This window comes from Eubalaena glacialis, chromosome 4 (genome assembly GCF_028564815.1).
Source record: "Eubalaena glacialis isolate mEubGla1 chromosome 4, mEubGla1.1.hap2.+ XY, whole genome shotgun sequence".
Classification (NCBI taxonomy): Eukaryota; Metazoa; Chordata; class Mammalia; order Artiodactyla; family Balaenidae; genus Eubalaena; species Eubalaena glacialis.
In genome coordinates this window covers 133,495,791-133,523,259 of record NC_083719.1, presented here as the reverse complement: position 1 = coordinate 133,523,259, position 27,469 = coordinate 133,495,791, and the positions used below count along the sequence as shown (strand labels likewise).

Here is a 27,469-nt window from a genome sequence, read left to right as displayed (position 1 = left end):
TGAGACTTACTCCTCAGAAAACAATATTCCTTTCAAAATATTACTGCTTATTGACAATGCACCTGGTCACCCAAGAGCTCTGATGAAGATGTACAATGAGATTTATCTTGTTTTCATGCCTGCTAACACAACATCCCTTCTGTGGCCCCTGGAACAAGGAGTAATTTCGACTTTCAAGTCTTATCACTTAAGAAATACATTTCATAAGACTATAGCTGCCATAGATAGTGATTCCTCTGATGGATCTCAGCAAGGTAAACTGAAAACCTCTGGAAATAATTTACCATTTTAGATGCCATTAAGAACATTCATGGTTCATGGGAAGAGGTCAAAATATCAGTATTAACAGGAATTTGGAAGAAGTTGATTCTAACTCTCATGGATGAAGGGTTCAAGACTTCAGTGGAGGGAGTCACTGCAGATGTAGAGGAAATATTAAGAGAACCAGAATTAGAAGTGGAGCTGGAAGACGTGACTGAATTGCTGCAATCTCATGATAAAACTTTAATGGATGAGGAGTTGCTTCTTATGGATGAGCAAAGAAAGTGGTTTCTTGAGATGGGATCTGCTCCTGGTGAAGATGCTGTGAAGATGGTTGAAATGACAACAGAGGATTTAGAATATTACATAAACTTAGTTCATAAAGCAGTGGCAGGATTTTAGAGGATTGACCCCAATTTTGAAAAAGTTCTACTGTGGATAACATGCTATCAAACAGCACTGCATGCTACAGAGAAATCCTTCATGAAAGGAAGAGTCCACTGATGAGGCACACTTCATTGTTGTCTTATTTTAAGAAATTGCCTCAGCCATGCCAGCCTTCAGCCACCACCACCTCGATGAGTCAGAGGGTCTTGCCTCAATGTTGATGGCTACTATCAGGAGAAAGATTACGACTCAATGAAGGCTCAGATGATGGTCAGCATTTTTTTTTAGCAATAAAGTATTTTTTAAATTTAGGTAAGTATACTGTTTTTTGTTGACATAGTAATGCTATTGCACACTTAAAAGACTACAATGTCCTGTAAACATAACTTTTATATGCACTGGGAAACAAAAAAATTCGTGTGACTTGCTTTATAGCAAGATTCGCTTTATTGTGGTGGTTTGGAACTGAACCCATACTATCTCCAAGGTATGCCAGTATACTGTGTAGAATGCATTATAGGAGGTCGAGAGCAAATGCATAGAAATCAGTTAGATGGCTATTTCAGTAGGTCATGTGAGAAATGATGATGGCCTAGACTAAAGAACTTACAGTGAAAAAAAATGGGAAGGATGAACGTGAGAGTGATTGAGGTGGTAGAATTAAAAGAACTTAGTGATATGAGGGGTGGATGAGTAAGAGATGTCCAGGTTTTGGTTGCAGGGGTGTGGGGGACAAGTTTAATTTTGGCTCTGTTGAATTTAAGGTATCTATGGAGTTCCCAGATTAAGATGCTTATGGAGGCAACTGGATGTACAGGTATATTGCTCAAGGTAGAGTTCTAAACCACTGGTATATAAACTTAAAATCATTGGGATACAGATGATCATGGAAACCAAGAGAATATGTGAAATTATCCAAGAAATGGTTACAGTGATATCAACAGACAGCCAAGGTCAGAATTTTAAGGGATTCCAACATTTAAAGTTTGGGTATGGGAGGATGAGCCATCAAAGGAAACTGAAAAGAAGTGGCTAGAGAGACAGAAAGAAGACCAGAAATGGTGTAACATAGGAAGTCAGGAGTGACAAGTATTCCAAGAAGGTGGGAGGAGTTATGTACGTGCTTAATTGGTACTTAGAGTTAAGAAGAGGAATTAAAATGTCCATGGAATCTAGCAACATGGAGGTCATTTACATCATAGGAGCCATTCTATGAAGAGCTGGAGGTGGACTCGTGGGCAGAGGAGAAAGTGGGATGTGGAGAAATGGTTATAGCAAGAGTTCCCACTTGGTGACAAGAGAAGTATAGTAAGACAGTTGAGTATTAGATATTGGATATTAGATATTGAAGACCCAGCTATGGTTAGTAACCAAAATTGATAGGGGCACCAGTCTGCTCAATGGCAGATTTATCTATCTATCTATCTATCTATCTATCTATCTATCTATCTATCTATCTATCTATTATGTATGAGAAAAGATGATGTCAATGACAATGATAGAAGACCAGAATGACAAAAAAAATCTTTGAATAATTTGAATCTTAACAATGGAGAAGAAGAAAATAAGACATGTTTCCTTTCAAGTATTCTAACAGTGTAATTGAACCGACCATACCATCAAGGTGCACACTTTAAATAATTGTGTAGAATGTGAACCCGCAGAGCAATTTAAGATTCATGTACAAAAATATTCTGGCAAGATATGAAGAGACAAGTAGTTTAATTATACAAACTCTACTCTAGAAACCAACAGACCAGAACTCATGCTTGGTGTATCATTAAGCCAAAACTGGAAAAAATAAAAGGGAGCATCCAAGCAGCAAGCAACCTCATTTCAGTTTCTTATGACTACATTATTTTTGATAGTAAATAAAACCACACAATAAAACAAATAATCTCAACTCACTGGTTTTGTATTACATTGATGGAACACCAGAATAAAGCAACCTCTGAGTTAGGACAGTACATGAACAACAGAGCATCAGCAACAGGCTGAGAAGCCTTCTTGACATGAAACGCAGAGCTGGGCATAAGAGAGACTCCTTGGCTCTCAGAAATGACGTACTGTGTGTCCCATGAATGGGATGAATGTGGCATTCCACTCACAGTCACCTCCAGGTCTCTGTGGGACCGGTAGCCACAATCAGGCCAACAGTGAGGGGAGAAAGGAGAGAACGGATATGAACTGTGTGACCAAGTTAAGGAAAGCCTGCCCTTCTACTTGGAAGTAAGGGTAAGAAGGGAGACTTGAACACACTGCTTCCTCTGTCCAGATCTCAGTTCTCAAGTGTCTCTCACAGTGTGAGACCAATCACGACTCAGAGAGTCAATGGATGCCTGTGAGACCTAAGAAAACAACATGTACATGATTTTAAGGGTTTCCTGGTCATTGAAAAAGAAGTAGAACACTTTGTTCCTGTTGCCAAGTGGGTTGGGGGTGATGCTTTCCTATGGAGAAGGAAATTGAAACACTAACTGAGGACGATGAAGAAACACTGTCTAAAAAATAACTGGAGAAACTTATAGAGTCATTTTCAGGTGATGAAGAGGATGATGACTTGAAAAGCAAAACCAGGAAGTTGAAATCTTAATGAAAGTGCTGAACATCTGAAAGCATTAAAACATTTGACTGATTAGACGTCAGAATACAATCTTACTATGAAAGCAAGCCTCAAAATGGACACACTATACAGGTGACTCACATGGTAATTTTGACCGCGTGACTTTAACCCATCCACTGACTTTATCACTAGTACGGCCAGCGTGTTACTTTATCAACACCCGTTTTCCCCTGCCAACAAAATACCAGTATTTCATGAAAGCAAAATGCCCAGCTAAATAATCACTTTCCCAGACTCCCTTGAAGCTAGGGGTGGCCATGATGCAATTTTGTCTAATGAGATGTAGTAGAAGTCTACTAGGGTGGGGTATTGGGCAAGCTTTTACTGTCCTAATAGGAAGGTACAGATGCAGCTGGTTCCACTCTTCTTTCTACCTGAATATCAACATCATATCTGGAGTTGTAAGAGCCATCTCCCTCCCGTGAGACGAAGACCAAATAGAATTTCAGATATGTTGCCCCAGACCACTAAGCTACCAGCAACTGTCAAGTCCCTACTTATTATTTGTTTGAGCCACCTTATGAGAATCCTGTTACTCACCCCTGTCTAAGGTTCAATACTATTTTACCCAAGACCGATGAGGGAGAAGCAAACTGACCTTTTGAGAGGGTCAGACTCTTCACCTAGATCTTTTTTTTGCTGTAAACCAAAGGACCAAAAGTTGGAAACCACTGTTACAGTACCTTCATACTATACTGAAGTATCTTTTCATGGATTGCTGGGTGGGGTTGCATTCTCCCATTCCCTTGCCTTCGCTCATGATGTTCTCAGCCAGAAAGTACTTTTCTTTCCTTTTCAGTGTATCACACCCTTTAAGACGCAGCTCAGATGCCATCTCCATGATGAAGCTTTCCCCGGTCCCCTCTCAGTTATCACTAATTGCTCCTTCTTTTGTGCTTCCATAATGCACACCTGATATCTGGGTTGAGCACTCATTTCCCTCTATCTTGTGAGATGGTTCATTGAGTGTGTTTTGCCCTCATTCTAATGTCAGCTACTTAAAGTCAAGAACAATGTCCTGAGAGTCTTTGGCTTTTCTAGATAAGTGGCTACAAAAAATTTAAAGGTTTTGAATTTAATTTCACTTAAGCAGGAAAAGCTGCAGAATGAAAAAGAAGCTTTTGGAGGAAAGAGGTATGAGCTGGTCAGTATCAGCTATACTATACTGTGATAGCCTTACAGTTTTTTGTCCAGCAAAGGAAATGGCTACATGGTCTCAGTGGGACAGGCTGCTACTAGCTCTTCTTTCTATTGGCTCTCTCTTGTAACCTCTCCAATTTACTGCATTCAGTGCAACTTCCCAGAGCCCACCTGTGGCAGGTTTCTTGTCTGGTTTACACCCTGTAATGAGCTCCCGTTTCCTACAACAGGAAGCCCAATTTTTTTTTTAAAGTAAGTTTGTTTGTTTGTTTGTTTGTTTATTTATTTATTTATTTTTGGCTGTGTTGGGTCTTCGTTTCTGTGCGAGGGCTGTCTCTAGTTGTGGCAAGTGGGGGCCACTCCTCATCGCGGTGCGCGGGCCTCTCACTATCGCAGCCTCTCCTGTTGCGGAGCACAGGCTCCAGACGCGCAGGCTCAGCAACCGTGGCTCACGGGCCTAGTTGCTCCACGGTATGCGGGATCCTCCCAGACCAGGGCTCGAACCCGCGTCTCCCGCACCGGCAGGCAGACTATCAACCACTGTGCCACCAGGGAAGCCCCCCAACTTTTTAACATGATGTGATCAGGCTTAACCCACCTCTTTAGCTTTGTCTGAGGCTTGATAATTTTTTTAAAGTATTGATTTATGTCTGCTATCCCCATATTTTTGTCTTCCCTACATTTCAAGCAGATAGCCAGGCCCTTTGCATAGCTTTGCTGTTTGTTTCCACAAAGTAAAATGTACTCTTTGTGGTATATAGTTTCATGAGTTTCGACAAATACATAGAGTCCTGTATCTACCACCATACGCAAATACAGCACAATCTCCTCACTCTAAATCCCTTTGGGCTCCCTTTTTGGAGGCAATCTCTCTCTCAAGCCCTAATGCCTGGCTTCCACTGTTCTTGGGCCCTGCAGTGGTACCTTTTTTAGGATGTCATATTAACGGAATTATTCAGTAGAGAGTTTGGGGTTTGGCTTTAACTTAGCAAAATGAATTTGAGTTTCATGATGGAAGGTTTTCAGTGGGTCAAAGGCAGAGCTGCCTTAAGTCAGCAGCTATTCCTGCCTTTTGCATAGGCCTAAACTTAGTAAGAGTGTGCTGGCTCTCCTACAGTGGGGGGAAAAGAGAGGAATGCCTTCGAAGGAAGCCAAGGGGGGGAGGCAGATTTTGCCCCTGATTTATAAGAACTGAGAGATCTAAGGTCCTTTGAAGGCCAGAGTCACCCCTAGGGAGGTGGCACACTCTCAGAAGGGACAGCGGGGTCACGTCCCTTGAAGGCAGGACCCCCTGCACAGGAGCCCAGAGCCTCAGCAAAGATTCCTCGACTTTCTCTATGGCATGAAAGTAGAGAGTCGACATACTTTCAATGACTACACAGGCCAGGAAAATGAAAATATCAGAGGTGAGCTTAGTGGACCAAGGATTAGTAGGCTTGCCCATATTTTCTTGATACCATATATGCTTCTTCAACTCCTGAGCAACCCAGTAATGACAGAGATGGAATTTCCTACCAGACTATTGCAGGAGTTCAGAGTCATGTTTAGAGAAGAAAAGTCATATCAAGAGCTGACATCTATTAAGTGCTTACTCCTTGCCAGGCACTTTTCCAAGCACTTCACTTGGATTAACTCATTTAATTCTCACTGTACCCCTATGAGGTACACGATGTCACCTCCCTATTTTTAGATGACAAAACTGAAGTGCAGAAAGGGTTCGCAGAGGGTGAGTGTGGCAACCAGAATCTGAATTCAGACAAATCTGGCTGCAGAGCCCATGTTTTTAACTCCTTGCTGAACCTGTTATGCCTTCCATCGTGAGTTTGGTGATTAAGAGTCATACTCCCCAAATCTCCTCCTCCAGGAACAGACCACCCCAGAGTAGTAATGTTCAGTTAGGCACATCCTACTCATAGCCACTTCTCTGCGGAAGGGTCATCTAGGTGGTCCTCTTCGAAATGCTACCTGGCTACACCTGGCTAGTCAGATGTTAGCTTGAGAACTGAAACTAAGCAACAAAGAGGGCAATGTCGGTGAGTGACAGACACAAGACAATGACAACCAACATTTACTGAGAATTGAGAATCATGCTAAGTGCTTTTATGGACACAGTCTTTTTCATCTTCCCGGCAATCCTATGAGTTGGGAAATACAGGCAGGTTCAGTAATAACTTATGCACTGTTACAAAGCTACTTAGTAATAGAGCTGGGAGAAGAACTCAAACAAACTAGTCTCCCAGCTCACATTTTTAACCATCAGACATAGATTTGGGGCTGGCAGTCATGTTGAAAGGTACACAAGAAGTAGCATCTCAATGAGAAAATGTGACAAAGCAGAGCAGAGAAAAAAGAAGTCATGTGGCCCCAGGGGCAGAGGGAACACCTGCATTCTAGAAGCTTCCCTGCTGATTTCATAATACTTGACGGAATGTGGATAAGCAGCCTTAAGTGAGCTTAGCATCTTCAAAGAGAAAATACAACTGAGTAGGCAGTTCTTCAGTAAATGGAAGTGGAGGTTTCCCATTTCCTTTACTTTTTGACATTAAACCCAAGCCATAGCAACTATAATAGTCTTGAGTTCCCATTTCCCTTTGCCTCCAGTGTTTCATAACAGGTATCAAAACCTGGATTGGTATTCAACTTGGATTAGGGAATATAACTATGGAAAAAAGGGCAGTAAAAGAAATGAAGTTTCTTCTTCAACTGTGTCCATCACTGCAAATCTTCAAGACTTAGCAAGAAACAAAGTCTGGAGAAAGAACTTCAAAAGAAGACACCACATGTGCCAATGAGCAAGGGAAGAGTTGAATGGTGACAATGTCTTACTCTGTTTAACATTCCCTCACTCTCCTTTTGATATTAGAGCAATTATTTGCTTTGGGGAAACCAGCTAGGGCTGATAATCACATGTCCCTCCCCACCACCTCCAAACATACAGAAGGGAACGTGATCCAGGCTGACCAATCAGAACATCTGATTCCCCAGAAAGAGAGTTTGCTCTAAGAGCATGTGACCTAAGTAGGGCCAATCAGTTCTTTTCAAGGGTTGCTATGGCTGCCTAGACAACGGTGTTCCCTTCTCTTTCTTTCTGAGATGATGTCCACTAAGGAGTTGCCTGAACGAAACCTGTGCAGGGGGAGAGATGTTAAAAGCACCAGAGTCTGGCTTACCTGAAATTTTTAACTATCTACTGAGTGAGCACATTCCCATCTTTTGTATTTTTAAAAAATATATATTTTAAGCCTGATTAATTTTGTTTTCTGTCACTTACAATTGGAAGCACCCTGAATAATGTGTAATTTTCCTCGTGGGGTGGGGGAGTCAATGTCATGACTGTCCCTAACAAGCCACATCATTAAAGCAAGGAGAAGAACTATTCTCTGGAGCCCACAAACAAGTCTGTCTTTGGAGAGAGATCATTATTCCTGTACGACTCCACTTCAAACACCTGCTCAATACAAAATGGAAATCCACAGGGCAATAAAGCCAGTCAATTTTCACTACCAGACAAGAGTTGTGAAAGCCAGTATGCTCGAAAGTGTCCTTCTGGTGTGACTTGGTGTAAGATGCCTTTGAGGGCATTTAGCATCTCTCTCTATTTAACAAGCCAGGAGCCAGTGCATTTTGTGAGTTTTTTGTAGCTTCTTCCTCTACTCCTATAAACAGTGCCAATGTCACACAGTAAGATAAAAAACAGTGTCTATGAGGTCTAAATTAGTCAGTGCCAAACAGTATATTCTTGGATGTTCAACTGAGTTTCTTTTAAAGAAGAAAGGAAAAAAAAATAAAGCAAGTGTCAAAACCCAAATCTGTAGAGCTTTATAGCTCGATTTGGGTATTTGCTAAGTGTATTGTGCACTGCTTTGTCAATCAAATGACAGTTAATCAATACTAATCTGATGCCAGCTGATTCTTCCTTTTACCTAAACAGTATTAAGGTATACTACCTATGAATATATTTTATCCCAGGCTGTAAATCTATATGCTTTAAAGTAAATACATTAGTATCTCTTTTTAAATGGAATGCACTGCATACACAAGGAAATAAAGATGAATTACCAAGTTGTCCTGAAAAATGCCTTTCTGATGCATTATGAAAATATTTCAGCTTTCAAGGCAATAGTAAATAGATCAGACATTTCCCATCATTTTATATTATGATCTATATCCCAGTCTCTGGGAGAACCTATTAACACCCGGAATATCTTATGGACACAGTGCCCTTTTTGGGCTGGTGCAGGTGAATTTTTCTTTTCTATTTTCCTCTGTTTGTTTATACCTTCATTTCTTCCTTCAGTCAATATTTATTTAGTGCCTGATGTGGGCTAGGCAATGTCCTAGGTACCAGAAATAATAATGGTGAGCAATAGTAATAATATCTACAGACCCAACAATTTGCCCTATTTTCCAATTTGTCCTCAGCCAACTAGGCCAATACACACCTAGGGTCAAGCCTTCCTATCCTGCACCATCTCAGCCTGTTCATACATACCAGAGCTGGATTGAAACAACAATGACCTAATCCCTGAATATCACTTTATGGGGATTTTCACATATACTTTTAAATTCTTATAAAAACCCATATGAAAGGAACAGAGGAGATGAACATAAGTGACTCATTTAAGGTCAAGCATCTGACAAGCCCAGGACTATATCATACTACAGTACCTGATGGCTATGATAATATCTACCTCCCAGATTGTTGTAGAGCTTCAATGAATTAACACAGGTATAGCACTCAGAACAGGGCCTGGCGCACAGTAAGAATGCAATAAATGTTAACTGTGATGATGACGATACTCTTGTTTAGAAACAGACATAAAGCCACTGCCACAGTCAAGTTGCCTGTCCATTTGTGGGTTGGACCATCCATTGGTCCATCCGTCCACCATTTATTGTGTATGAGGAACGGCAAAACTGCTGAGATTCCGTGTTGAACAAGATAAAGCTTCCATACCTTTCAGTCTACAGACAGATTTTTCAGTCTTTGGCATTTGTATTTGTTATCAGATTTCACCCACTACAATGGCAGAGTTAAATAGCTGTGACAGGGATCCCATGGTCCACAAACCTAAAATATTTGCTATCTGGCCCTTTACAGGAAAAGAGTCCTGGCCTAGATTCTTATATCTTTGCATTCTTGCAGCTGTTCTCTCATCATCCCTTGGAATTTAAGAAATAAACAGTGACGGTTTACTTATATGGGCCAATCAGCTTGTTTATATTTGAAGATATGCCCAAAATGCAGAAAAGAACTTTATGATTCTGGCCTTACTGATTTTCCCAGTGGACTTCTTGCCTCTATAGGTGGCTGGATAACCTTGCGAAAATATTCTTCCAAAGCATGAACTCACTCTTCTGTGGTCCTACCGCTCTCTTCCTTTTTACTCTCTCCTTCTTATGCCCCAAATGTTTTCAGCTATCCTTGGATCCCTTATGATATCATGTTTGGCCCAATTTTTTGCATTATGTGGACTCGCTAGGCAGAGAGTACCATTCCTGAGTTTCTTTGCTAGAATTCTTTTTTTATCAGCATTACTTTGGCTTTTACTGCTGAAGTCTATGCCGGTTGATATGTTGTTGGGCAGTTAGAATTTTTCTTTTTTAAATATTATTTTGCACGAGTATTTTAAATATTTAACTGTTGGCTTATAGGAAACATTCAAGGTTCTAACAAGAACAATGATTGACTCTAACCTGAATCCAGGCACATTTAATATATTACGTTGTTCAATCATTGTAACAGCCCACAAGTTAGGTACTGTTGTCATCTCCATCTGCAGATGAGGAAACTGAGGTTTTGAGAGAGGATATTAATGTTTAAAATGATAAAATATAGTCAATTTATTGAGAACTTAGTATATCTGAGGAACTGTGGTAAGCTTTACATGTCGGTCTTATTTAATTCCCAACATGACTATCTGGTAAAGCAGTACTGATCCTTCCACTAGGCACAAAAGGCTCAGTCAGGTTGCTGACTTGCTTAGGATCCCACCACAAGTAAGTGGGGACACGAGGACTTACTACTGAAATCTGACTGAGGTCAGGAAGCTGTGTTCTGGGGATTCCCACTTAAAACCTATCCTGTGGTTCACTCACAGGGACATCCATCTCCTCCCTCTACTTCCCCCCTGAGTCAGATGTGGTGCCTACATGCAGCTCCCTCATTGAGCAATGACCTTAAAATGTTCTGGGTATTTCCTGTCTGTGGTTTGGCGATTAGAACGGTAGAAGGAAAAGACAAAATCTGTCATGGTGATGCTTTCAAATCAAATGAGTATCAGCTTTAAGCTCTCAAGGATACCTGATTCTAATGATTTCTTTACTGTCTCTTATTTTACAAATGAACCCTAGTCCCAGTACTGATCAGTAATGGAAGATGAATATTGGAACTTCTGTCCATTAATAAATATATGCTCTAAATGAGAAGTTGTCAATGGGCTACTGAAGTTGACTAAAGACATTCCCAAGAGATACCCTTTAGATCTTTAACGTACAAGGAATTTCAAACCATACATTTTGATAACTGAACCAAGCCACTCTTGGCTCTTGCCACTTAATCTTTGTAGGTGAAGGGATATAGTCTTTCTATATTGCACATTTTGCTTCTATACTTTACCAAGCAGAAATACAGCTTTAATTTATAGTAGTGTGGATACTAGAAGTTGGGTCTTTTAACTCACTGTTTAGTTTTTTTTTTTTTTTCTTTTTCTATTATATGTTGTAGCATAGTTCTGGTTAATGTGTTTGAATATTGGTGCTCTCATCTTGAATTTCACAGTAACCTTACTGTTCTGGGCTTAGTTCTGCATCTATAAAGTGAGCATAATCCACTGCCCAATCTATGGCTCAGGTTATCAGGAAGACCAAAAAAGAGGTGAATGAGCTTTTCAACCTGTACAGCAAAATACAAATGCAGGTGACAAATGGTGCTACACAGGGAACCTCCCTGGATCAAATAAAGACTTTTAATCTTTATTTATTTATTTATTTTTAAATAAATTTATTCATTTATTTATTTTTGGCCGCACTGGCTCTTCATTGCTGCGCGCGGGCTTTCTCTAGTTGCGGCGAGCGGGGGCTACTCTTTGTTGCGGTGCGCGGGCTTCTCATTGCGGTGGCTTCTCTTGTTGAGGAGCACAGGCTCTAGGCGCGTGGGCTTCAGTAGTGTGGCATGTGGGCTCAGTAGTTGTGGCGCGCGGGCTCTAGAGTGCAGGCTCAGTAGTTGTGGCGCACGGGCTTAGTTGCTCCGCGGCATGTGGAATCTTCCTGGACCAGGGATGGAACCCGTGTCCCCTGCATTGGCAGGCAGATTCCCAATCACTGCGTCACCAGGGAAGTCCCACTTTTAGTCTTTAAAAACTGCCCCTTATATAAGTAGGTCCCATTAAAGTCAGATAAGTAAGCTAAATATATAAGACGAATGGCAAGACTGCCATCTAGGTCTGCTAAACTCGCTCTATACATTTTTATAGCTCTCAAAAAGTCCCACCCCAGGGTCCAATTTTAGGGACACTGGACACTAATAAATCAATAGCCCAGTCTCATTTTTCTGAATCCTCTTACTCAGGCAATGCAAAAACTCCTTCCAGATTTTCATGACAAATGGAAACAGCTCAAGGAGAAGGCTCACTAAATGGATGACACTGGCATCCCCCCTAATCCATTAGAGCAAAGAACTTTCAGAGACCCAGGGACCCCACAGAAACCACCCTCCCACCAGGCAATTGATCATAACTTCAGGATTGGGCCAAATCAGCCCTAAAGGAAGAAAAGAAAATGCTACCAAGTTCAGCACATCTCAGAATTATAAAGAAACAGATCCAACTATGAGATGTTATGAGTGCTACTATAGTAGTCTTCAAGGCATGCATCTAATATACAACTTAGCATTTGCCATTTTAAATGCCTGGGATGACAGGTGCAGCCTATCTTTTGCCCCGATAAGAGAAGGTTTTTGTACTGAGGAAACAACACTCGTTCTCAGTGGAAAGCGACTTGGGGGGAAGCATCATAAACAAGTGATGTAATAAATGTAAAAGATACAAAGCGGAGCTAAATGCATATGAGGTCCTTAACAAATGTCAGTAAAGTCATGAATGCCTTTTTAGGTCTATTTCAACTATAAGATTATATAAATAAGGGAATGGATATCCATCCTATATAACAGGCATAATATATGCTGTATCGGGAAGTAATGGAACTTCCCATGAGGAATGTCTTGCCCAGGCTGCTACATTCCTTACTTCATGGACAAAAGTAGGACATCACACTGCTCCAAACGGGAGGCAGAGATTCAAACCTCTACTCATGTCACTTCTGTTTTCCCCACTCCAAACAGCCATCTCCTGCAGAGCTGTCATCTTGAATTCTTCGCTTCTGCCACTACTTTAGGGCCAAGCCCCAGGCTGGAGAGACAGCAGGGTCACCCTTACCAGTGACTGACATTCACTGTGTACCTGCTGTGTGTATGGCCTGACGTCAGGCACTACAGAGGGGGAAAGAATGGAATCTACAACCTTGAGAAATCAGAAAGAAGGACATGCAACCTTCTGAGGGGATGAAGGGCAGAGAACCAGAGACACTCGAGTTTATTTATAGAGGGACTTCACTCAGTGTTCTGTACACCTTCCCTCTGGTCCATGGCTTCTCAAACTTGGTACTATTAATATCTGGGCCAGGTAATTCTTTGCTGTGGGAGCTGTCTTGTGCATTGTAGGGTGGTGATCAGCATCCCTGTCCTCTAGCCATTATGTGCCAGTAGCAAGGCCCCCACCCCCTTCACTTCTAGTGGTGACAATCAAAGATATCTGTAGACATCTGTATACATTTCCACTGGGGGGCAGAATCATCCCTGTTGAGAACCATTATCTGGTCCCAGTACACTGTAACATCCTCATCCTAACAGCTCCAAGCTAACCCCATCCTCAGAATTTAACCATAGAGCCAGCTCCATGTGAAGGAGGCCCTTTCATCTGCTCCGTGATATTAAACATGAAATGATATAGACATACCTGAGAGTTTGGAATCATGTCTTATACTTGTTATATTCGACCTGAATCCCCAGCTTAACGTAGAGATTGCACATAATAAGTGCAACAATTGTTTTTTAGATGTTGATAACTGTCTAATATTGGCTTTGTTTGGTAATCTTGGGCATTTTGTATAATGGGTTAAAAATACAGTTCTGAGAAGAGATCTTCAGCAGCCCGACAAAAGGCTCCATGGCAGAAAAAAGGAGAAGAAGAACGCTTGCTTTCGGATGACCATCCAACATAAGTATCAGGCAAGTGTTCAGAGATCAAAGTCCATCTCTTAGACATCTGCAGGGGTGCTTGGGGGAGGGTCATACTCACAGCAGGGTCTAACCACTGTTATTGTGAGGTGTGGCTGACTTATATCTCACCTGAGTCAGGTCTGACCTCAGGGCAGAAGCACACACTAGCTGAGAAACTTCGGGCAAAGCTGTTTTACCTCCACAGGCTTCAATCTCTTAATCTCTAAGATGGAGATTTAGAAATTTCCTTTTTTTTTTTTTTTTTTTCTCTCCATCCTAAGTACCTTTAAGGATGGTTCAGAGAATCAAATAAGATGCCAGCAAATATTCAGATCTAACTCAGTTCTACTATGCAGAGGGTGACTATACATTCAGTTTTCTAGGATTTCATGAGCCCTTGTGCATTAGCCCACCTGTGATTTGTGGTAGCACAGACATTCCCCCAAACTCACTTATATAATTGTTCTGTCTGAGAATCATGGAAGGAAAGAAGGAAGGGAGGGCAGGACAAAGATGGAGACAGAAAGAGAAAAGGAATCGTCTTAAACACCAGTCAGTTCAGCTGCTATCCCGTAGTTCATTTTTTATCCCTCCATTGTTCAGGTGACAGGACGAAGGTTTTGAACTCGAGTTCAGTTACCAGGCTGGACCACAAGAGTAACAGTGGTCTTCTATGTTATCTTCTTCCAGCAGGAAGCACTTCTGCCTTTCCTAACTTCACCCAATGAAATCCTTCAAGGGCTAACTCAAATCTCCACTTCTCAGTGAAGGCCTTTCTTTGGAATTTCTGTGACCCCAATGCTCTGGGCACTTTTAGGGTACATTTCTCTGGTGCATTTCTCACATCTCATCCTCCAGCATAAGTTCCCAAAGGCAGGTAGAGACCATGCCTTATAAATCCAATGCCCTGGCACCTTCCATTGGTTCACTAGACATCTTTGATTAGAATATGCTAAGGAGAGACATATTTTCAGAGTCCTGGGAGAAAGAATTAGGCCAGAGGAACTTGTTCATGCAAGGATGCCCTCATTAAACATACAGTTGAAGCACTAGAGCCTGAACACTCCCCAATAGCCAATCAGCTAGACAGATAGGAAGTCGAGAGGGAAAGTCATTTTCCTTGGCAGCTGAGACGCATTTAACGGCCAAAGGAGAAAAGCACATTACCTTTATCCATAGCTCATAGGCATCCTGCATACTAATTGCATATCAGCTCTCTCCTTTGTTTGGTTAAATGCAATCTCTTCCACAAGCCCATGATACAACAACTTTAAATGTGCTCTGACCTCTGATCAGCTCCCACCAAGCAATTTAGCGGGAAGAAATGCACTGTGTCCAGACATCATCAGCCATGCTTGTGCTCTTTCCAACTGGCATAATCTTGTCCTTTCTCATATGCACAGCCTGTTTCCTTTGGGCTGAGAGTGAAAAAGAGCAATGGGAACTGTCTGTGAGCGCTGTAAGCCTTGTAGAGCAGGCTCATGACTTTCCTTTTGGATTAAACTACCAATCATAGACCTCATGGGTGCATTTGGTCCCAAGACTAGCAGATTTGTCCAACCTACCCCTCACCAGCTGACTGTCCTCACAGCACCCTATAAATCACAGATCAGATCTTGTCACTCCCCAGTTTGAAGCCCTTCAGTGTCTCCCCACTACTTTTAAATCTATATCTTAATATGATACACAGTGCCCACTATATTATGGTTTTATAATATATTCATACACACACACACACCCCTCCATAAGTATCCAGGTATTTGTAATAGTTATCTATATTTTGTATAACTTATATAATGTGTATACATATAACATATACACATATATATGACATACATAACAAATACATACACCATACATACATATGAAACATATATAGAAATGTATATGTATATTTGTAGCTACATGTATGTGATATATGTTAAAAGCATAGGCTCTTTATAACAAAATAATGAATTGCACACTTTAAATAGGTGAACTGTAAGATAATGTGAATTATATCTCAACAAAGGTGTTATAAAAAAACAAAATATATGCTCTAGAGTCTGATTATCTGGGTTTGCATCTCTCTTCTGCCACTTAACTTGCTATATAACCTTGGGGAACTTACCTCTCTATTTGTCAGTTTGTTCATGTGTAAAGTGAGAATAATAAAACGTATCTCAGAGGGCTATCGTGAGAACTGAGCTAACACGTAAAGAGATCTGAACAGTAGTCGGTATAGAGTAAGCATTTAATAAACTGTTAATTTATTCACATTTATAGCCTGTCTCTTTTCATGTCTGGGCACTCTGTTCCTTGACCTCTACCCTCTGGCTGTGTTGAACTTTTACACTTTTCCAGAAAGGTCATGCTTCCCCAGGATTTTGTAGATGCCACTCCACTCTCAGCCCCTCCAAGTCCCTTTTCCTTGATTAACTCCTGTTTATCTTGCCAGCCTCAACTTAATCAACTTAATCATCATTTCCTTAAGGAAGATTTTCCTTACTTGCAAAATTAGGTTAAAATCTCCTAATTTTATGTTTCTATACATCTTGTACTTCTCGCATAAGACACATTCTTCTCACGTAAATGTTTAAAACATCTGTCTTTCTTGCTCGGCTGCACATTCCAGAAAGACAGGGGCCCGGGGTGTCCCTCCGGTCAGTGCAGCAGTTGGCCAGAATAACCACTCAACTAATATTGGCTGAATGCGATTGAATTTCTTTCTGTAGTTTTGTCATTTTTGTAGTGAGAACTGCTTACACTATGGCTTGAATAATGCCAAGAACCTTCCTGCTGAAGTCACTTCCTTTCTTTTTTGACCTGTGAAAGTTCCTGCATCATAAATAACTTCTAAGTGTCCAACTCTACTTAACTTTTCTCTTTGGCTTACAGAATAAAAATCCTATCAAATATTTCCATGAACATTGCAGACACATCCCGTCCAGGACACTGCCAAAAGGAGAAAATCCCTGGGAGGCTCTCACAGAAACCTGAGACGTTGTCTTAACTCAGCCTTTTGGAGAAGAAAGCAATTCCTGTTTACTCTATGCTGATAATGACAAGCCCTTCCCCAAAGATAAATCCAAATGTGCTTATTTGCTGGAAAAAAACCAGTGGCGGCTCATCCCACTTCCTCTGTCCCGTAGAGCTGGGCTCATGCTTCCCGTGACCCTGCTGTCTGGGCGCTGTGCTCACTCCCCCACGTCTGCGAAGTCTACCTCCATCCCCACCCATCACACTTCCCCTCGACTTCTCCTCTGGGAAGTTCTGCAGGTCACCTCCACGAGCTTGGTCTCCTACCCCCGTCTCCAGCACAAACTGCAGCCGAGGGCTATCTTACATTTTTGTTTAACTTTTTAAAAACCATTTTCGCCGCTATTTAATATGTCACTGGGTATGTGCTTTAATACCCCTACTAGACTATAACCGACTTGTGATCAAGGAACTTTTGTGCTGTGTCCTTCCATCCCTGCACTGAACTTCGATTGGTGATAGCTGCACAAATGCTGTTCAATAGGAATATATAGGAGGAACAGGCATCAATACACTGGGCACTTATGCTGTGCTTAGCACCATGCCAAGGACCTTACGTATATCATGTAGGTACTCTTATCACACTCATCATGCAGATGAGCAACTTGAGGCTTTCCAAGATTTAGGAACTTGCCCAAGGTTGTACCGCTAGAGCCAGAAGTGGAATCCAGTTGGTCTGCCTCCAAAGCCCCTACCCAGGTAACCATTATGCTGTCCGATACTACTGTCCCTCAAAGAAGAAACTTAGGCATTTGCTTCTATCTTGTGTCCTGAAGGGTTCTGGATATTTTCTCCTCTATCTCTCCTTATTTCTTTTGTTTATATTCACCCTCGCCACCTTTCCCCGCTACTCCTTGGGAAGACAGGGTGCCGAAGCAGTTGAAATTCAAAGACTGGTCCATGGCAAAAGCTTAGAGCAAGGTGGGAGGGAAAGCACAATACAAGTATATTTAGCGCTCTTTCCTCCCACTCAAATGAGCAGAAATAAACTCAAGTCCCTTCCTTAGAGGAGAATAAAGTTAATTTCCTTCCTTATTCTGCATACTGAGAGTTTCTTATTCACATTGTCATCTCGTTAAATTCCTAATGTCACCGTGGAATACCAACATTCCCCTTGGCCTCTGCTGGGAAGAAAGAAAAAAAATCCAACTCAGGTGACTTCTGGTTGCATAAGAATATTCTACAACAGTGAATATAATTAATGAGAAAGGAGACAATAGAGCCAAACTCTCTGGCAAGCCTCTTGCCACTGAAGATGGCCTGGTAGAAGTTAGTTTATCTCCTTGTCTGAAAATACTCTGTTTTTGGCATTAACTGGCAAGAAGACAACTTTGAGGATAAAAACAAGCCAACAGATGCCTGAAAGCATATTAGCTGTAGCTTGATAGAGAAATTAAAGTCGTCTCGGTTCCACAAACAAAAAAACAAACATGGCCCTCCCTCAGTAAGTGCTGGAATTGGTTCTCTTGCAAGCAGCCAAATAGTGAACTTCATCAACTCTTTAATCAAACTAGAAAGCTGACGAATGTCCCCAACTGCCTTTTTTCCTCCTCTCCCCACCCCCATATGCAAATGAGGAAGACAATGGCTCAGCAACTGGGGAGGTTGGCTAAGGCAACACTGCTGGGACAGCTGGGGATGTTGACACAGAATGATTAATCCATCACGCTGATATGAAATCACATCTCCCTCCTGCCCAAGGGAAAAGCGCATGGGGCCCGGCAAATGCATCCTCCTCCCGCATCAGGAATCAACCCCTAAGCATGGGGGGAAAAGCTGACCCAAGGCAGCTTAAGATGCCCGTGCACGTGGGTGGGTGAACACGTGAAACCAGGTGGCGGAATCACCCAGGCTTTGGGACTGGCTCTTTTTTATTTTTTGGAGAATGATGAGATTTGTACTTCCAGGAGCCTTTCCGATGAAACCCCGTTATTATTTCTCTATTGTAAAATTGTGCTTTTTCTCATTTAGTTATCTCTGGTTTATTAAGGTTGGAACTGTTCATCTGAGACTCTATTATATGTGGCTTTCTCGCTACATTATTTATGAGAAATGTATCTTTATGATCTAATACAGTATTCCTGTATGCCTATAAATAATAAACCAACTTTGGGATGAGGTGCCAGAAGAACTCTACGACCGGCAGTTCTCTGTAAATAGTTGAATCCCCAGCAGATGATCTCTGCTAAGGATAACACAGAGAAGGAGGGCCCTGGCAAGTTTCGGGTTCCTCTGATTTGTTACCCAAATGTTACTGTTAGATTGTAAGCCCTTCTCTCCCAAGGATCAATGTCTGAACTATTCAGTTTTTACCACCACAGAAGAGGAAGTATGTTCCACTTTTTACTATAATCCTGTAGCCTCTTTCATGCTTCCTTCTACTCACTGATGAGATACTTCAGAAAGGAGGAGAAAGAAGAAAAAAAGATGGAGGCAAAGAAATAGGAAAAGGGGAAAGTTTGTTTATTTAGCACCCACATACATGGACTAAATGATCTGAGTAACGTAGCCAACTTCAGGTAGCTGGTAGGTACGGCAGAACCCAGTTATGCCACATTCTAAAGCCTCTGAGTTCCTTCTCGTGGAGAAAGGCAGAGCGGATTAGAACAAGTGTAAGAACACAGGATGAGGCCCTCAAATTCTAAGGATGCCTCCAGCAAGGCAGCCATGGCCCCAGGAAGCCAGCCCTGTGCCTCCATCAGAGAAAGAAATGGCCTGGACCTGGGAGCTGTTTCAGTGATGCTCTATTTGATGAGCTTCTCTAAGTTCTCGCTCCCGGATGCCCTACTAGGCCATCACCTCTCTGGTGTTCACCTGTTCCATCTGTGTCAATGGTTCTCTTCTGCTCAGCTGCTCAGTGGGGCATCTCTTGTGGGCCTTTTCTTGGGCTGGCATTTCCCACCAAATGCTTGGCCTCTCCCTTAGAGAGGTGCTTAAGTAGCAAGATGCAGTGCATCCACAACTGAACTATTCGTCTTCAATCCTAAACCTGCTGTTGCTCCTATACATTTCTGTCAACCGTGCCACAGCTGTCTGACTGACAAGGTGCACAAGACCAGAAGCATCCCAGCTTCCCTCCCTCTTGACGTTCCACGTCCAATTAGTTGCCAAGATTCATTAGTTCTCCTTCAAGATGATCGTTCCCATTTGTTCCCTCTCTCTCTCTCTATCCTAGTTTAGGACTTTATGAATCCTCAACAAAGATATTATAATAATCTCTTAACTTAGATGCAAGGTCTCACCCCCTCTGTTTCTCTGTGCTATCCAGATTGGTTATCAAACATTCCAAGGTTCAAAAATTTCAATCCTTTCATGCAACAAATATTAGTGAGCACTTACTAGGCACCAGGCACTATTCTAGACTCTGAAAAACAAAAGTTCCTGTTGTCATGAAGTTTACATTTTAATGAGGTGGACAGGATGAAAATAAACACATATATACACAACATGCTACGTCATGTTGTGATAATTGCTCTGAAGAGGAATAAAGCAGGTAAAAGTACAGACCGGGAATCAACAAACACTTCCTGTAAAGTGCCAAATAATAAATATTTTAGGCTTTGTGGGCCATATGATCTGTCTCAACTACGAAACTCTGCTCTTGTAATGTGAAAGCAACCATAGACAATACAAATGAGCCTGGCTGTGTTCCACTACAACATTATTTACAAAACCAAGCAGTGGTAGTGGTATGATTTGGCCCACAGGCCATACTCTGCCAACTCCTGGTATAGACTTGATAGCAGGAACATGCTAATTTTTAAAGAGAATCTAAGAAGATCTCTTTGATGAAGTGATATTTCAGCCATAAAGAAAGAGATCCTTTATGCATAGACTGTAAAAGAGGATTCCATGCAGAGGGAAGCATAAGTACAAATGCTGGGTGGTGAAAACATGCTTGGTGATGAAGCAAGGAAGCCAGGGTATCTGGGGCTAAGCAAGCAAGGGGGACAGAACTCACAGAGTATCTTCCATGGACACCCTTCATAATGCCTGGGTTCCACTGTTGCATGTACAACAGTCATGATTTTTCATGATCGTGCCTTTGATTATTATAATAAAAATGTAATGAATATTTGCTGTTTTTCTTTGCCCAGCACCCAGTCCCCCTCCCAGTAACACCACCTCAGTTTTCCTTTTGAGAAGTGACCCCTTCTTTATCTCACTCCCAGGCATTTCCCACCGTAGCTCCAGCAGTGGAATATGAACCAGGCCATGCTAACCAGCAGATTCCATCATCCAGGTCATGACGACTCATTCAAGGATGGGCATATGGCCCAAGTCAGTCCAGTCAGAGTAAAAACAAGGACTTTGTTGGATTTCTATTAGGAAGGTAAGCACTCCTCCTGCTCACCAGCAGAGGTGATGACCAAATACAAGATTGGAAAACAGAGCTAAGAGATGGTAAGAGAAAGACAGAGACTGAATTTTGGTCACATTATTCGAGCCACTGAATGTAGCCTGAAGCTGGCTACCACTGAACTTTTCTACCACACAAGGCAATAAATCTCCCCGCCTCTGGCTTTGAGTTGGATTCATAGAAATTACAACCAAATGAGTCCTGACAGATAAACATGTGCTATTCTATTTGCCAAGAAAGCACTCTCCCTCTGTGTTTTTTCCCCCCAATCCATACTCAAGACCTAGTTCAAATACTCCCTTCATTTACAAAGCTTTCAAAATTCTCTCTGGGATACCACCCTACTACATCTAGAGTCTGTAATTCTGGAGTCACTTTGCTTCTATCCTTCTAAGAAGCTTGTTTTCTGCTTGGGCTCTCACATATCTGCATGTGTGTTTCATCTCCCTGATAAGATACCTCCCTGAAAGAGCAGGAAAAATAACCACTTCATCTCTATATCTCCATGACTCCAATAACAGTAATCTTATATATAAATGTACGTGTGCATGTGTGTGTGTGTGTATACACACACACACACATACATATATTTAATGAATAAACACTACTAAGTACACCCTACTCTTTTCATCATAATTATCAATTACCAGGCTGCAGTACAGCGTTTCATCAAAAACTAATGCAAAAGGCTAAATGCATCAGACCACATTTAAATTTCTATAAATCTTATGTTAATTTAAATGGCTTTAGATTTAATTAAAAATGTTTTTCAATTGATAATAATGTAACTTGGATAATTAGCATCAAGTGGCATCTAGAGGACATATTTAAAAAACTAATCTAGAGTATAAAGAGACCTAATTAACAATTAGAATATCATTTTATAATTATGCTTTGTTTATAAGGGCTATAATGTCCAATTCATTGTTCAGTGAAATTGGTCATTAATGGAGATCAAAATTATGTTCTCCCTGGTGTCTCCATGAAGATGCCTCTTAGATGCGCTGGCTTTTATGTTGCCTACTTTTGCTGCTTTTTAAAGGCCACTGCTGACTGGTATTTCATACCTTTGTTCTGTAATTAAAGTTAAACTATACCATGCCTCATCCTGCATGCTAATTTTACAGCTTTTTGGTTATTAAATGAACGGGCTTGGCTATAAACTTAAATTCTCTTGTGTAAGACCTAAATAGATACCTTTGTAATATGGAAAACCTAAGGTTGACAAAGACATTGATGCCCATGTGAAGAAAGACGGGGTCTGGTACCTGAATGAAAGCAAGGCCCTGAAGCCTAGGGGCATGGAGGCCCCGTGTGGAGAGTTAGGGAAGTAGGTGCTGGAGAGGCGGGGAGTGTGACAGGGCGATTGGTAAGTTCAGCTGCAAATGATGAAGTGAAAGTGATGACGAGACATCCACGCAGAAAAGTCCAGGTTTTTGGAAATGTGGAACTAGAAATGAGAAGACAGTTCAAGGCAAATACAGATTTGAGGGTCACCTGAAAAGGGCAATTATTGAAACTGTATGTAAGTATGGGATTTTCCATAGAAACGTGAAAAAAGAAAACTAAGGACTGACCCAGGGGCAAGTCCATATGTGGTGCCAGGAGTGAATCCATGTCACTGAGTAAGTGAAAGAAGAGGTAGTGAAGGAAGTGGAGGAACAGTTACAGATGTGGGAAAACTGGGGGAAGAGCGGTGTCTCTAGAAGCCAGAAATGAGGGGAATAAGTGGACAACTGTGGTCCAGTTCTCTTTCCCGCTCAGTATGATGCAACGTGCTATGGAGTGCAGGGAAGTTGCAGATCACTGTGACAGAGGTCATCAGGCGCAGCGGGTAAGACTGCCTGGATTCAGATCCTGACTCTGCCAGTTTCCCTCTGTGGAACTGAGGACAAAGTTCACAGCATTCTGTGCCCCAGTTTGCCCCTCTATAAATCAAGGCGATGAGCCAGGTTCCTCTAAGATTGTGCTGTGGATCAAATGCATTTACTCATGGCAAGTGACTGACATCTTGCACAGAATAAGCCCTCAGTGTATGTTTGCTATATCTATATTGTAGCTTTTCTGGAGCAAAGTGGAAAACGCTGAACCTGAACTCAAATGAGAGCTACCAGCAAAGTGGTGGCAAAATGATTTAGCTGTGACTGTCTTAGGTCAGTGTTCTTTCCCAACCTTTTTGGCACCAGGAACCAGTTTCATGGAAGACAATTTTCCACGGACTGGGGAGGGGGGTGATGGTTCAGGAGGTAATGCGAGCGATGGGGTGCGGCAGATGAAGCTTGGCTCACTCGCCTGCGGCTCACTTCCTGCTCTACAGCCTGGTTCCTAATAGGCTGCCGACTGGTAGTGGTCCGCAGCCCGGGGGTTGGAGACCCCTGCTTTAGCTTGCATCAGAATCACCTACAGCTTACTGGCCCTACTCCTGAGTTTCTGATCAATAGGTCTAGGGTGGAGCTTGAGAATTTCCATGTCGAACAAGTAGACCATAGCTGATGCTCCTAATTTAAGGACCATGCTCTGAGAACCACTGTCTTTGAGTGGAAGGAAAGACCCTACAATTTTGGGAATTCAACCCAGGCCTTCAATCCCTATCTTGAAAAGGTGTTTTCTCTTCTGACCCTAGCTGTGTTCAGGAAATCTACCAGTCCAAACTTAACTGATATCTGAACACTCCTACAAGTCCTAAGCCAATTTCTGAGTACCTTCTTCTGTGAACATACAAGGGCTATGTACAATTTTAGAACTTGATGGGTTCCCTGAAGTCCAAGTGGACCAGCAAAAACCATCACCAACACAACAGTCAGCACGTAGAGTGCTGACCTTGTACCAATCACTGTGCTGATAATCAGTACATATACTGTACCATCTACTCCCAACTCCTGAGAGAGTCAGGCATTATTACACCATGTCACAGAGTAGAAGGAAGCCTAGAAAGGTAAAGTGACATATCCCAAGGCACTGGCTGACAAATGACAGAAACCAGGATTAAACCTGTTCTCTCGACCACTCAACTACACAGCTCTTGCCTGCTCTTTTTACCCCAGGAAACATGTGCATTATGAAAGGTCAGCAACTGTTGTCTGCCTACATGATTCCTCCATATCTTTTCCAGGATAAAAGTTTCCAGATAGTCGAACTGTTCTTTATGAGGTATGGTTACTAGTCCTTTAGCCAGGCTATTCAAGGTCCTTGGAGTGTGCCCAAGGTAGTCATCATCCTGAAAACTGAATCGGTGGGTGTGGTTATCCAGAGAGGAGTATAAACAATTGTTCTGAGCCCATGGGTTAAGCAACTGTTTCCAAGAGACATTATCTCCTTAGGGTTATTATTATCTTCTACTGCTTGTTCTTACTCAGCTATCAACTAAAATTACTGATTTATTTACAGATGTTTCTTACTGTATTCATTCATTCTTACTTCCATTCTTTTTTTTTTTTTTTCCTTTTTTTTTTTTTTTTAAATTTATTTTATGGCTGTGTTGGGTCTTCGTTTCTGTGCAAGGGCTTTCTCCATTTGTGGCAAGAGGGGGCCACTCTTCATCGCGGTGCACAGGCCTCTCACTATCGCGGCCTCTCTTGTTGCGGAGCACAGGCTCCAGACGCGCAGGCTCAGTAATTGTGGCTCACGGGCCCAGTTGCTCCGCGGCATGTGGGATCTTCCCAGACCAGGGCTCGAACCCGTGTCCCCTGCATTGGCAGGCAGATTCTCAACCACTGCGCCACCAGGGAAGCCCTCCATTCTTTATTGTATTCCTCTCTCTTTGTTTTATATGTGTAGAAACTAAAGCTTAAAGAGAAAAATAGACTTGGATAGGGTCACTCAGATCGTAAATGCTTGAGTAAAGATTCAAACCCAGGTATGTTAGATTCCACCACGAAATATGCATCCAGATTCCAACCTCCCAAGAGTTTGAGCAGTCTGATGACTCAAAAAGACAAACTTCTCATTAAGCTGAAAATGAAATTGCCTAAACTTCTCGTTCCACACCATATGGCTGAATCCCAGATGTCAGGAAGCTCATTTCTGCAACACACTAGGCTCATTTCTGAGTAGGCTGATGTGAGATTTGTGGGGTGGTCATTTCCTCTTCTTTTCAGCATTGGTAGCAGCAGTGGTATTTATTATGATGCTTCCTTTCTACATTTTTACACAAAAAAGCAAATGCTTCTGATGATGGATAGAGACAGATTTTATCCTAAATCATTCTGTAAGTGAAATATCACAAGCACAAGAAACAACAGCAGCAAAATTATCCACCTGCCTTCAAGCGACCAAATGCTACAATCATCTTCCAATCCTTAGTTTATGTCACGATAGGGGAGGGGGGGAAGTTCTTAAATGATACCATCATAAAGATTTGTACACTAGGATGAAACCACAGTGTTTGGACATCTAAAATATCTGTATCTTTGCAAAGTCAGATTTTAAAGCAGTGAGGTGACTCACGAAGCACCAAAGACTAATGGGAAGTGCCAAACACCATTTGTACAAAATGATCTCAGCATGAGATACCATCACTTTTTCCCCTGGGCAGTTATTTTAGAACTGGTAGAGCAAAATACTCTTGACTATGAGGAGAGCTTAAAGTTTCTGTGTTTTTTTCCCCCCAAAACTTAGAACTAACATAGAAAGTGCCATTTCTATGAATAATAGAGAAAAACATTCATTGTGAGAGTTGGCAAAGGTCTTAGAACTATATTTATGTGTAGCCATGTGCATTGAGGGTGGAGTCCATAGATAAGGATTTGAACATCAGTCCCACCACTTACTGGTACTTGATCTTGGCAAGTTTCTTCACCTTTTCAAGCCTTAGTGTACTCATCTAAAAATGGGACCAATTTGAGGAGGCAGCAAAGTATAGTGCTTTAACGTGAAGCAGTCTGTATTCAAATACCTGGCTGGGAATCCTGGCTCTCACCCTTTACTATGGCTCACCTCTCCCTATAGCTCAGTTCCGTCATCTGTAAAATGGGGATGATAAAAACGGTGCCTGCCTCACAAGGTGTTGGTGAGGTCTAAATGTAATAATGCACATAAAGCATGCTACTTGGATCATGGCAAGTGGTCAGTAGACTTTACCTTTTTTTTTTTTTTTTTAAAGACTATCTACTTAAGGGGTTTTAAAAATAAGTTCTAAGAGGTCTCCCAAGGACAGAGTGGGGGGAAGAATGAAGCTATACAGCTTAACCTTTATGCCTTAAAAGCCCCATCCACAACCCAGAGCAGTGCTGTTGTTTTATACGTTTTATTGATTGGGGTTTGGTATGAAATTTTATTTTTAAAAGTTTCTGTTGCTAAGTTTTAAAAAACTGTTTGAAACTTCTGCTCTAGACAACTCTCATTTTACAGATAGGAAAAAGCAAGGCCCTGAAAGACAAAGGAATTGTTCCATCCCAGTGAGCACCTGACCAGAGATTAGACCGCCCCTGGCTCGCTGCTTCTGCACCCGGCCCTCCCATGCCATTGAGCTCTGTCAGGATGGCCACTGCCATCTTCTGACTCCGTTGAGCCTGATGCTGGTCAGAACGATGCTGAAGTTTTGACACTGACAGAGGAAAGCCTAATGGGGCCAGTAAGAGTGACAGGGGAGTCAGGGGTAAATACTGGCGGGAGGGTAGAGGGTGAGTGTGTGCGTGGGGTGTGTGTGTGTGCGTGCATGCTCATGTGTGTTATCATGTTAGGCACTCAAGATCCACTAAGTATGAGAGGCTGGTGGAATATCTAGATGAAAAGGAAGACCTAGAACTCAGGGAAGATGCCAGGCCTGGGGATGGAAACTTAGGAGTCATCTAGCAAGAAAGTTAGATATGAATGTGTATTATATCAGATAGAGAGACAGACTGACAGGCCAGACAAGCTGATGGACTGAGGGTGGAGGTGATGAACAGAAGGAAGACAGCACTAATAGAGAAGAAAGAAGATGCAGGGTGCAACTAATAATGTAGACAACAAATAATAAGTTCAAGTACAAATAACATAATAAGTTAATAACATCTAGTACTCAGTGAACACTTCCTATTTTTTAGTCAACTTACTAACCACTTTCCATAGATTATTTCATTCAGTCCTTCCAGTCTCAGAAGGTAGATACTTCTATTACCCCCATTTTATAGATGAGCAAAACATAGGTGTAGAGTGGTTAGCTAACTTGCTTTAGGTCACACAGCTAGTAAAAGATAGAGATAGCATTAAAATTATAGTGGGTTAATTCCAGAGTCTGAGCTTTTAACTGGTACTCATAGAGAGCAAGAGAAGGAAAAGCAGGATTAGTATTAATAGTAGCATGAGTATTAACAGCAGCAGCACTGAATGAGTACTATTTTGTGCTTGGCACTGTGATAAGTGTGTATAACATGATCTAACACAATCTGATTGAACCCTAGGGAGAACTAGAGGAGGTAGA

The 27,469-nt window shown here is 41.8% G+C and overlaps 1 protein-coding gene across 1 annotated transcript in view; it reads right to left on the bottom strand.

The window, feature by feature from the left end:
- Positions 1-27,469, bottom strand: part of SGCD (sarcoglycan delta) — a 407,112-nt gene that overhangs the window by 119,962 nt on the left and 259,681 nt on the right. The window lies entirely within an intron of this gene.